The following is a 12,388-nucleotide window of genomic DNA, read 5'->3' on the forward strand; positions in this document are numbered from 1 at the left end:
TTCTCTCTCCCCCTCCCCAGTGCCTTTACCTCCCTTTCCTCACCCATTCCTGGTCTCTCACTCCTTGCCATTCTTTCTCTCCCCTCCTTTCTTTCCTGTGCGTTCCTGTGTGTCTGGACTGATTTATTTGGCCCCTGGTGGGTGCTGCACACAGACAGCAGACCTTTGGTGGGAAAGCACCACAGCCAGGCTATATTCATCAGCGGCTGAAGTTGGATCAGGTTGTTGTGGCAGCGGTCAGCGGATGGTTCTGGAAGCCGTGGTTACTAGGTTGACCTTCTCACACCTGCATCTCCAGCCTCTCTCCTCAGCCCAGGCTGTCTTCCTGGAGAGAAAAAAAACACCCCCCACACAACTAAAGAAAAAACTAAACTAAACGTAAAACAAAAGAAAACAGGAACTTTTCCTTGCTGTCTGGATAAATGGACTTCACTTATGAATCCTGTCGCTGCCTCACCTGTTGAGTGTCCGACCCGACCCGTGCTTGAATTGGAATTAGACAAAGTAAGTGTCGGATCTTGTTTTTCCTTCTGTTGTCATGTTTAGTTTCACTGAACATATTAGTAGATGTAGATCTTTGTAACCTGGAGACGTTTTGTCATGAGCAACGGGGTGTATGATATTGGCAAGTCCTTCGTAAGCACGTAAGAATAACTGTCACAGTGCTGATAATGTGTGAGACAATTTTATTTATTCCTTATATAGTGTATAGTCAGTTATGTGCTCTTAGGACTGATTTATACTTTGTTTTCAATAGGAAAAACATTTTGGAGTGTATAAATGAGCCACTTTTTCCGTGTCATTTATGGAAAGGTGAAAGATTTGTGCATCCTTTACTGAAGGCTGATTTAAATATCTCTGCATTGCCTGGATGGAACTCCACATGTCATTAAGGGTATTATTTTGGTAGCTGTCTGCTTGGCAGGTAACAAATCATCGTTTAGTGGGTCCCTTCTGGATTAGTTTTACTGGTGACAGCCTTGAAAGGCTAGTACGAGTCATGTAGTCTATGCATTTAGATAATGGTAATCATAGCTCAAACATGTTTTAATGACGCAAGTGCAAGAAATGTACAGTATAAGACTTTGACTTGATATCAGTGCTACAAATGCATTTTCACAACAAGCAACACCACTGAGTTACATACTGATTATACCAGCCGAACACAAGACAAAACCTCTTAACCTGGTGGAATAGGGTAAACTTGCTAATCCTTTGCTGGTCTTTCGTCCGATGTTGCTTTTGCAACATGATGGAAGTGGCTGTCTGGCCAGGCGGTGAGACTGGTGAGCCAAACTAGTCACACCTCCCTCCTCCCTCCGTTTGACACGCTGGTCTGTCTCATGTGACAACATGGGGATTGGTTTTCCTCATTGCCAGAATTATATGGGCTGTGGGCATGGTATGTCCGCATGAGAGATATCTGGTATGTTTTTGGCCAAGGGGCTGGTTCTGTCAGCAGCCAGGTGTTATTTCTCAGAAGTTTTGTTTTTATAGTGTTGTGTACGTGACATGTGTGTGCGTATGTATGTGTGTGTGTGTGTGTGTGTGCGTGTGTGCGTGTGTGTGTGGGGTGGGGGGTGGTGGCCTCTTGCTGCGGCTGTTTAGTGCCCTGCACCTGTTATCTCCGTCAACATAAACAGACAAGTTTACTGGCCCTACGCTTGACCCTGTGCTACGGGACTCTCCCCCGTCTAAAATATAACCAGACACGCCATCACAAGCGCAAACGTTGCATTTGCCAAGTACAACACAGTAAATAAAATACATACTGTATGGACTCTGTGCAAACGCATTGATAACTGGCACGCTAATACACAATACTGTAAGTGTACATAGACACAATTTCACTTTGCTATCATTCAACATTGTGTTCTGTGGTGTAAAGTAACTAAGTACATTTACTCAAGTACTGCACTTGAGTACACTTTTGAGGAATTTTTACTTTACTGGAGTATTTCCCATTTTCAATACTTTTACTTCTACTCCACTGTATCTCAGAGGCAACAATATTGTACTTTTACTCCACTACATTTATTTGACAGCTTTAGTCACTAGTTACTTTGCAGATTACATTTTTTTTATCACAAAACATTCATTAACCACTTCAGCCCCCATAGTGCTTGCCAACGTGTCATCACCACGGGGGGCGTGGCATACCTGTTTATACCCCACCAAGATGTCAGTTGATGACACTTGTTGACGCTCCCTGTATATGTTTATACATTCTGAACTTGTGAAATGCGACATTCTGCACAATGAGCACTTCTAATTTTGGTACTTTCAATATATTTTGATGCCAATACTTTTGTACTTTTACTCAAGTCAATTTTGATTACCGGACTTGTAACAGAGTATTTCTACACTGCAGTATTGATACTTTTCAAGTAAAAAATTAGAGTACTTTTCCACCACTGATTGTGTTGTAGGGTATGCTGTAGGCATTTGAACAGCACAGTAAAGAGTATGGCTGCATGATGTCGCTAATGTGATGCGTTGTGTGCTTGTAGAGTGTTTTTAGAAGCCTTGTGCCCAAAATAGGGACTCCAGGTTGAAAGTGCTTAAACCTTTCAAAGTGCCCATGAGCAAGACATTGAAACCCTACCTTCTCAGTCATGTTTGAGGCACGCCGGAGTAGACCATCCCAATGGACCGTTATATTTGGGGATGCATGCACCATTAATCGGTCATCATATTGGTATTGGACGATGTTGGCCTTAAAATTCAATTTTGGTATCGAACCGATATCAAAATAATATATCGGTTTTCGACAATGTTTTATCTTATAATATTTATGTTTGAATGTGAAGCTGAAAACGTTTTTTTGTGATGACGATGCAGATTAAATCAGTGTTTTCTGGGGGAAGCTTTCAAAACAAGTTGGAACATTTTTAGTTGTTTATGTTGGGATATGGACTAAAATTTCTATATGGTGCATCACTAGTTTTCGAATAAGGAGGTATTGCTTTAAAATGTTATGTTTATATGCCTTTTTCAGAAAGGACAACATTTGAACTTGTTTTTAGACAGATAATCGACATCGGTAAATATCGGTTACCGACCATAACAGCAATGTTGACGGAGGTTATTGGAATTGGCCAGAAATGCCACATCGGTGCATTCCTACTTATATTTCTACATTCCCAGAGCTAAATTAACAGTCGGGTGTGTAGGCTTGTTAATTAGACTCGTCTTCAGTTATCCTCTCATTTTACTCGTTCCATTTAAAGCAGCTCCTTCCAGCCAGAGTGGGTGGATGGGCGGTTGAGCGATCGAGCACATGCCAACCTTTTCACCTTTTGCCCAGTCCACCGCTTGAGACACCCGAATGAACCCTCATCCAGCGAGGCTTTCGAATGCGATGCGTTGCATCATCGCTGTCTACGACATTGGTTCTCAAAGTGAGGTCCGGGGACCCCCAGGGGTCCTTGGCGGGGTACCAGGGGGTCCCCAGCTAAATTAGTTAATATAGCATCACAATCATTTTAACCACTTTAACTATTATTTTATACGTTGGCTATTCAAACATAGCAGATCTACAAGCTCATAGCGCGGCACCGAGTGCCACGCTATGAGCTCGTAGATCTGCTATTTTTGAAAAATCCCTGCCACAAAATATTTTTCAGGTGGGGGGGTCCGCAGCCAAATACATATCATTTTGGGGGTCCTTGACGTGAAAAAGTTTGAGAACCACTAATCTACAAGCGACACGCCATTCTGTTTGCTCCCTGACCCCTTCTGCCTCCGCACTGACTTCTCGCCACACGCACACAGCTGTTGGAGTATGATCTCATCCCGCCAATTAACCCCGGAGCTTTGTGCTCTGCACTCGGCACATCTCTGATTGTCCTCCGCTGGCCCACTGTTCCAGTCAGCGGGCGGCTTGTCGGGACAGACATGGCTCTCAGCGGGCTTCTCTGCACAGCAGGGCCAGAGTGCTGCTATACTGGACTGGATATGGAAGCCAACCTCCCCTCAGGATAAATGGATGGAGTATGCGGTCATTGCAAATTGAGCTCTTGTTTAGGTCAGTTTTTTGTCCGTATAATGCGTTGTGTGTACATGAGAGTGATTACAGTTTGTCATTGGCAAGAGACAACAACACAGGATGAACTCCATGATATTACATTGAAACCCCTCAGCTGTATCCCAGCCTGTATGTCAGGAGACGGTGCGTAATCACATCCACTAAGGAGGTGTGTTTCTGCCACGTCTGTCTGTCTGTCTGTCTGTCTGTCTGTCTGTCTGTCTGTCTGTCTGTCTGTCTGTTAGAAGGATATCATTTGAGGAGTTACAGTATGAACAGGTTTGCAGAAAACTTGGTGCAATGGTTCATCCTGCAGGGCCAAGGAAGAACCGAGTAACGTTTCACACCGCATGCATCATGAAGTTCTTCTACTGGCCACTGACTGACGTTTTTTTTCGGTGGTTCTCAAACCTTTTAATTTCAAGGACCCCCAATAACTCGGGACCATTTGGTTGCATTTGTACACTCTCAGAGCGTTTTATAACTCTGAGAGACCCCAATAACTCTCAGAGTGTACAAATGGAATTTCAGGGACTCCAATAACTCTGAGAGTGCACACATGGAACCTTTCGGGTCCATTTGGTTTCATTTGTAAACTCAGAGTAACAGATCAGTAAGGGTCCATTTGGAACCCCCTCAAGGAACCCTGAGGGTCCCTGGACCCCCCCCCCCCCTTACTTTGAGAACCACTGGCCTATATACAACACTTCCGCTGGAACGCATCACACCCAAACACGGCATGTTCCAGGATTATGTAGAGGATTTGGGGCAGGACATGACAGTAGCTCTTCAGCGCACCGCCTCTGGTATGAACCTCTGCCCCCCTCCCCACAGTTTTTCTCTCTCTCTCTCTCTCTCTCTCTCTCTCTCTCTCTCTCCCCCCCCCCTCCCTCCCTCTCTCGGCTGATGATTTGCAGAGCTTCCTAACTAAGTGCCTCTATGCGATTCTGTGCTCATCGATACCCATATAAGAGCAGAGCGGTGTGTGTTTTCTGTGTGCTTCTGGACGTCAGGCAGGGAGAGAGTTGATGCAAGGCAGAGGAGAAGGAACGCAGACCTGGAACCCAGGAGGAGGAGGGGGGAGACGCCAGAGTAAACGTTTAGGGAAGGAGGCTCACATGGGGCTTTCAGCTGTCAGTGCGTCCGTCTGTGTGTTTGGGTGTTTTCAATGGATTTATATTAGTTTGTTTCTCCCCGACTGTTTGTTGTGTGTGCGTGCGTGTGTGTTGGTGGGTGCGTGTGCTTGTATGTATTTGTATTTTTGCAAGTGTGTGGATCTATGTATGCGCACATGTACACACATTAGCGTGGTTGTGCAGTCTAAAGTAAACAGAGGAAAGTGGAGCTGAACTGTGTGTGGCTTTCAGTCTCCTAATAAAGGCACACTATAGAGGAATTAATGGAGAACAGTATGAGGCAAGGTCTGCAGGCTGTGTGACACTGATGCACCAGGCAGGAACTTAGTCATGGTGTAAACAAGAGTCTCCTCACAAAGTAAAATGTGGAGTGTTCATTTAACTCTAAAAGTGGAAAGACGGACCTGTAAGTGTAAATTAACACACTGGATTTTACTGTGTAGAATAGCCCCAGTTAACATAATTATTGTAGACTGCCTGGTTTCCACATACATCCTTTGTTTAAATTCAGGCTGACACACATTTTCAGAGTCACTTAAATTAAGTACATCTGGACTGGAGAATAATGCTTCAGTTCTTTTGATTATCTACATTGCATGTCACCAATTGGAAGTATTGGCTACAAGATTCAGTGATCCTCCTTTTTTGGGGTTAGTTTTTTGGTCATTGTAATTTGATGAACAACATCAAACATTGGACATTAGCAAGCTGAGAAGAAACACACTGTTGCTGTTTTACCTGAATCTAAAAAATATAAAATTTCAGCAACCAGTTGAAGTTTACCAGCAGTTAGTGGTTGGCTAGTTGGCTGGTTTTAATCTTCTTTTAGACTCAGTCACTGAGTCTTTAGTTGACTCTGAGTTGACCATGAACTTCACAGATGGGAAGGTGAGCCGTTTAGAAGAGGGTCTTCCTGTGAGAGTGTGTGTGTGTGTGTGTGTGTGTGTGTGTGTGTGTGTGTGTGTGTGTGTGTGTGTGTGCGTGCGTGCGCGCGCGGCTTTCTGTCTGTCCAGGGCTAATCTTGCAAGCCGCTGGGCCGATAAGTGCCACTTGCCACATTTGTTTTCACATAATGTTTTATAAGTCGCAGTGGGTGCGACATAGTTTTGGATCTAGTTCAGTTGACCTTACCATGTAAAGTCACAGATGCCACTTTACAAAGTGGGGTCCGGGGGGCCCTTGAGGGGGTTCTAGGGGTCCCCAGCAAAACAGATGATAGTAGGAACAAAATGGACCCATTTGGTTCCATTTGTACACAAGAGGGTCTGTGGCCTGATAATGCATACTGAACTGGGAGTCCTTGAAATGAAAAGTATAGTCTTCTGTCTATTGTACATCTTACAGTGCATGTGAGGTTGTGTTATTGTTGTGCTTGTGGGTCAGTAGTAGGCTAGCCCCCAGATACCCCTGCTGGCTTGACATCAATGCAGTTCCATCTCCCCCCTCTGCTTTAATCTGTTCCTAAAAGAAGAAAACACCAGACATCTCCTCCTCCACAGTTTACTAGCATTGGTGGCTGGCATTCTGATTCTTATCTGTGAGTTGATGACTTGTATTCACTCTTACGAGCTAATGCCATCGCATTAGTTCAGCTCAATCCTGATTTATACATGGTGTCGCCGGCGCGCCGAAAATAGCCGATCTACAAGCTCTACAACGCATCGTAGCACAAAGCGTTGTGAGCTTGTACAGCGGGCCAAGTATTACATCAAGTCTTTAGGCTCCAGCAGAAGGCCGTGCCTCATGCAGGGTCACCCATACCGTGCACACAGCACTAAGCACTGTAAAGCTGCCGTACGAGGACACGGTGGAACAAAGGATCATATGGTATTGGTTTCCAATAGGAAAAGACAAGCCACAGCATTACTCAGTGCATGCGCCAGCGAGCTTTTCAGCTCCCAAGCTTAATCTTCATTAGTTCAACCTTTGATGTGTTGAGAGGAGAGTCCCACACAGTGCTTTGATAACTCTCTCTTGTCAGCTTCTCCACGCAGTGTCCAACATGAGATTTGTCTCATTTACGTAATATAGAGTTGGTTTGCTTTATGCCCTGCGTCCTACAACTTAATTTTTTGTGACAAAGTTATGAAGGAACAATCAAGTGAACTCGTATGAAGTCTAACTCACTTATCCGTTTCGCAATGCAGGCATTCATAACCTTTTTCTAGCACGTCAATTCATACCAAAGCTGGACAAATCCCTCCGAAACCGCAGCTTTTCAAACACATGGGCTTTGAGTGATTATTGCACAATTTACATGTTGCATGAACAATGCCTCATTCCTTGCGAGACTGAAATTCACAGTGTTCTTGTTAGCTGGAGAAGAGAGACGGAATTAGTGGCTTCTGTGAAGTCCAGAACCTGGAATTATAGTGAATTAACAGCTTTCAACCTGGCTTCCCTATTTTGAGCATGGGCAAATCTATGTTCAAAACCTTTAAAAATGTACAAGCTCACAAGTTGATGTGAGCTTGTAGATTGGCTATTTTCAGTATTCATCGTACGACGAAGTATATGGGCCTTTAGTGGTTAATAAATGATAATAACATAATTTGTTTCTGCGCTAGTAAGTTGATTAGGACCAGTTATTGCACAGCGCATTGAAGCTTAGCTTAGTCGTTCTCAACACTTACAATTAGATTTGTGTCACAAGATTATGTTTGAAGGGGTTTTTGAAAAAAGTGGACAAAATACAAACAGAAACAGAAAAGAGAGGAGGACAGAAAAAGATATAAGAAAAACAACCCTGTGGATGTTGGACTAACAAAAACACCTCGCCGTATTACATGTGTGAGCTGAACATGTGATACTGTAGCTTTCTTCAGCGACACATACTGTAACACAAGTGATCATTTCCAAGCAACCTTAATCACACTGGTGTTGTCATCGTCGACTCGTCTACAATGTGCCCCCCCCACCCCCCTCCGTCACTTGTTTACTTGAGTGGTCTTGAGGAGGCATTGACGGGCCGGAACGACCCGCCCGTACAGCGTGTGACTTGTTTTATTTGTGGAAACACGAGTTGAGGATGACATCGAGAGGCCTCTGGTGAAATTGTAAATTTCTATGAAAGGGGGGGGCAAGACACGGAATTGTGTGTGTGTGTGTGTGTGTCTGTGTGTGTGTGTGTGTGTGTGTGTGTGTGTGTGTGTGTGTGTGTGTGTGTGTGTGTGTGTGTGTGTGTGTGTGTGTGTGTGTGTGTGTGTGTGTGTGTGTGTGTGTGTGTGGTGAGTGGGTCAAAATATCATGTCTGTTGTTGTCTCGGGGTCTGCCAGACCGAGCGAGTGAGAGAGAAAAATGGGGAGGGGCGGGTAGCATATAGAGAAAGAGAGGAATGACAGAGATGGATAAGTAGAAAGGTACAGTAGACGAATGGAGCGGTCAAAGGAGTGAGTGACAAGACAAAGTGGAGGGAGAAAAACCATAGAGGATGGGAAAAAAAGAAGACTTGATCAGAATCGGTAATGCAATTTTTCTATCGATTACTCACCCCGCGGAGCCTTGAATTCATGGAGATTCTTTAGTTCTTGTCGCATTCCTAAGCCCAATAACTGGATGACCGGCGGAGACGGTCATCAAGTTATTGGCTTAGGAATGTGACAAAAACTAAAAAATCTCCATGAACTCTGGGATGTGTAATTGATAGAAAATAAGTAATTCTTTGGGTGAACTATCCCTGTTAAGCCCTATATCGTTGCTGTTGGGCAGAAACCTCTTATCTCCATATCTTAATGTTTTAGTTTTTTTTGTAAATTAATGCCTACTTCGTCATACTAAAAAGTAGCAAAAATAGCAAAAATCTATCTCTAAATTGAGCTTGCAGATCGTCTATTTTTGAATTTCAGTGAAATTTCACTGAAAGGTAACAGTATTGGACATATAGAGGTTTCCAACTCAACAGCAACGATATAAAGTAGCAGATCTACAAGAGAGTAGTGCTTGGGCAGATCTGCTATTTTCACTATTTCTGAAAAGTTCTGAAAATGTTTTACACTTTTTTTTGGGGAAATATTTGAAATGTCTCGCCTAAAATGATACGCTCAAAAAGATATGAATGGCAAAGTTGAAAGTGGTTACTTTATACTCTCGTAAAAACGGTGTCTGCGCCTGCAGAAAACAGCCGGGTCTACAACGTGCGACACATACCCCTGTACAACGAAGTATCAATCAGACTTTATGCACGTGTGTAGCCGGCCCGCTGGTAAACACTAACACAGGCTGGGGGGGGCGGGGGGGGCAGACAGACCCCTCAGGCAGCCACTCACAATGCATGTTGCCTTATTAGGGGGTGTCTACTGGGAGACCAGGCTGACACTGGATGGGCTGGGCCATGGGGTGTGAGAGTGTGTGTGGAGAGAGAGAGAGAGAGAGAGAGAGAGAGAGAGAGAGAGAGAGAGAGAGAGAGAGAGAGAGAGAGAGAGAGAGAGAGAGAGAAATCTGCAAGCTCACGACACATTGTGAGTTTGATCGGGCAATTTTTAGCTATTTGTCATACGAAGAAGCATATAGGGCTTAAGCGGGTGGGTATACCTTTAGTGCAGTCTCCCTGTCCAATTGTCCACAGGGATTAACCTACTCTCACCTGCTGCCAAGAATCCACTTCTGTGATTTTTTTTGTGTGTGTCTGTGTGTGTGTGTGTGTAAAATGGTAAATGGTGCATTTATATAGAGCTTTTATTCAAAGCGCTTTACATAGATTGTGCATTACATTCACACACATTCACATACATACACACTCACATTCACAAACACACATTCACACACACATTCACACACCGATGGCTGAGGAAACCATGCAAGGCACCAACCTGGCTGCTCATCGGGAATCAATTAGGGGTCTTGCTCAAGGACACTTTGAGCCTGGGATCGAACGTGGCCCATCCGGCCGCTCTACCGGCCACTCTACCTCTACCCCTGAGCCACTGCCGCTGTGTGTATCATCGTCTCTGTCAGGTGGAAACCTCCAATGTCCAATTTTTTTTTTACTTTTTATGTGACGCTGTAGTATGATCAAGTAGGGCATCAACTAATGGTGCCTTTGTCGCCTAGGTGCCTGGACCGCTACGCCAGCGGTCCAGGCACCTAGGCGACAAAGTAGCCTGACAGCGTGTTGTGGGTTCGAGTCCCGATCCCGACGGCCTTCCACACGCTACGTCCTACCGGGGAAACTCCCCCCCTGTCAGAAGCGGCTTGCTAGCTCCTCATGCATTGAAGGAGGCATGAGCTAAATTCTGGCCTCTCCCTAAGCTGGCAGAGGGAGAGTAGCGCCCGGGATTTGGCACTGGGTGAAAAAATGGGTTACAAAGTTATGGAATAACAATTATTTAAAAATAATAATAAAAGCATAGGAGCCAAAACATAAATTTTTAAAAAATGACAAAAAAACTAGGCCGATAATTTACGCAAAAAAAACACAAAAAGTTAGAATATGGCGATGGTTTTTCTGCCCGACGACAGCAACGGTATGTTTGCAAGATCCGTTGTCAGGGCCTCGAAGGGCCATATTTCATGTCCAATAGAAAGCCAGGCTTAAGGAGATCAGAGCGTTTGACACGCGACGGCAGCGGGAGGACAAGGGTGTCACCTCCTGGCTCTATTAGTGTCACACAGTTAAGACATCACTCTGGACAAGCATAGGGGGCCCCACTGGGTGGCGGGCCGTGGGGATATTGCAAGTGCCCCTCCTCCCCCCCCCAAAATAATTGGCGGGCATTTTGTGGTTGTAGATCGGCTATGTCAACTATTCTTTGACTTGTTACAGCATTGGTTCTCAAAGTGGGGTCCGGGGACCCCCAGGGGTACTTGAGGGGGTTCCAGGGGGTCCCCAGCTAAATGATGGATAGGAACCAAATAGACCCTTATGGGTCTGTAACTCTGAGAGTGTACAAATGGAACCAAATGGAACCATAACGGGTCCATTTGGTTCCATTTGTACACTCTCAGAGTTAAATTAACATTTATTTTACAATATGAATTGGGGTCCCAGAGATAGAAATGCCATTAAATGGGGGTCCGTAGTCTAATGCATGTCAAACTGGGGATCCTTGAAATTAAAATGGTTGAAAATCACTGCTAAAGCCGTAAAAATCTTCTCTTATGGGGGTCCTTGACATATCTTTAAAAAATGGGGGTCCGCGGCCTAATAAGTATCAATTTGAGGGTCCTTGACATGAAAAAGTTTGAGAACCACTGTGTTACAGAGGCCATTCCGAAGTGCAGACACCTTTAAGTGCTCTTTTAGAGTGGTTTTGAAGGAGAGTAAGGATTCACACTTTTTTATGACTGTTGGGAGGGCATTCCACATTTTTGGTGGCATAGCAGATCTGGGTTGAACGTGATTTGTGGAGCTCCCTCTGGTGTTGTGATTGTGGACGTCATTGGCGTCTTTGAAGGGGACCCCCTGGAACCCCCCCTCGACGAGGACCCCTGGCCCTGGGGCTTTGAGAACCACTGGTATGTGGGTTCACAGATTAGGGGTCTTTAGTTACTCCAATCAGACACTGTGTGACTATGTGAGCAACATGTTCAAAGAGCTATGTTGTGCACATCCGAGAGGCTCTAGTATATGCACAGCAGCCATATTGGACAGAAATTGGGCCCCTTCCTTGCTTCCTTCACAGGTGTTACCAATGACACTAATGAAGGCTCTGTTCCATTTAGTGTAGCACAGTGGTTATCAAACTTTTTAATTTCGAGGACCCCCATAACTCTGAGAGTGTACAAATGGAACCAAATGGACCCGGGAGGGTCCATTCGGTTCCATTTGTACACTCTCAGAGTTTCATCCTCTCCAGGAACCATGAGGGTCCCTGGACCACACTTTGAGACCCACTAGTATTTCTAGTGAGCCAACATGCACAATATCAGCACCCTGACTCTGTTTGACCAGAATGGAACAGAGTCTTCATTAGTATCATTGGTAACACCTGTGAAGGAAGTAAGAAGAGGCCCAATTTTTCTCCAAAATGGCTGCTGTGCATAGAGCCTATTGTCGCTGCAGGTACCAGACAAAAACAGTGAGGAAAGGAATAAAGTCTGCACGCAGCTGTTAGCTCGAAGTAATGTTTTTTTTTACTTTGCAATCAGGTACACAACGTACACAACGTTTCCGAAACGTTGTGTACCTGATTGCAAAAAAAACTATTTGGAGCTACAGCTCAGCTGTGTGTGGACTTTATTCCTTTCTTCTCTGTGAGCAACATGCCACTCCCACTATTTCCCTGTC

At 44.7% G+C, this 12,388-nt stretch overlaps 1 protein-coding gene across 1 annotated transcript in view; it reads left to right on the forward strand.

The window, feature by feature from the left end:
• LOC311044774 (supervillin-like) overlaps positions 1-12,388 on the forward strand; it is a 75,273-nt gene continuing 62,885 nt past the window's right edge. The window contains exon 1 of the mRNA XM_084056558.1: positions 1-504. The gene's annotated coding sequence lies outside the window, so the exon portion shown is untranslated. The remainder of the gene's footprint in view (positions 505-12,388) is intronic.

Source organism: Gymnoscopelus microlampas (assembly GCF_963454915.1).
Source record: "Gymnoscopelus microlampas genome assembly, chromosome: 5".
Taxonomy (NCBI): Eukaryota; Metazoa; Chordata; class Actinopteri; order Myctophiformes; family Myctophidae; genus Gymnoscopelus; species Gymnoscopelus microlampas.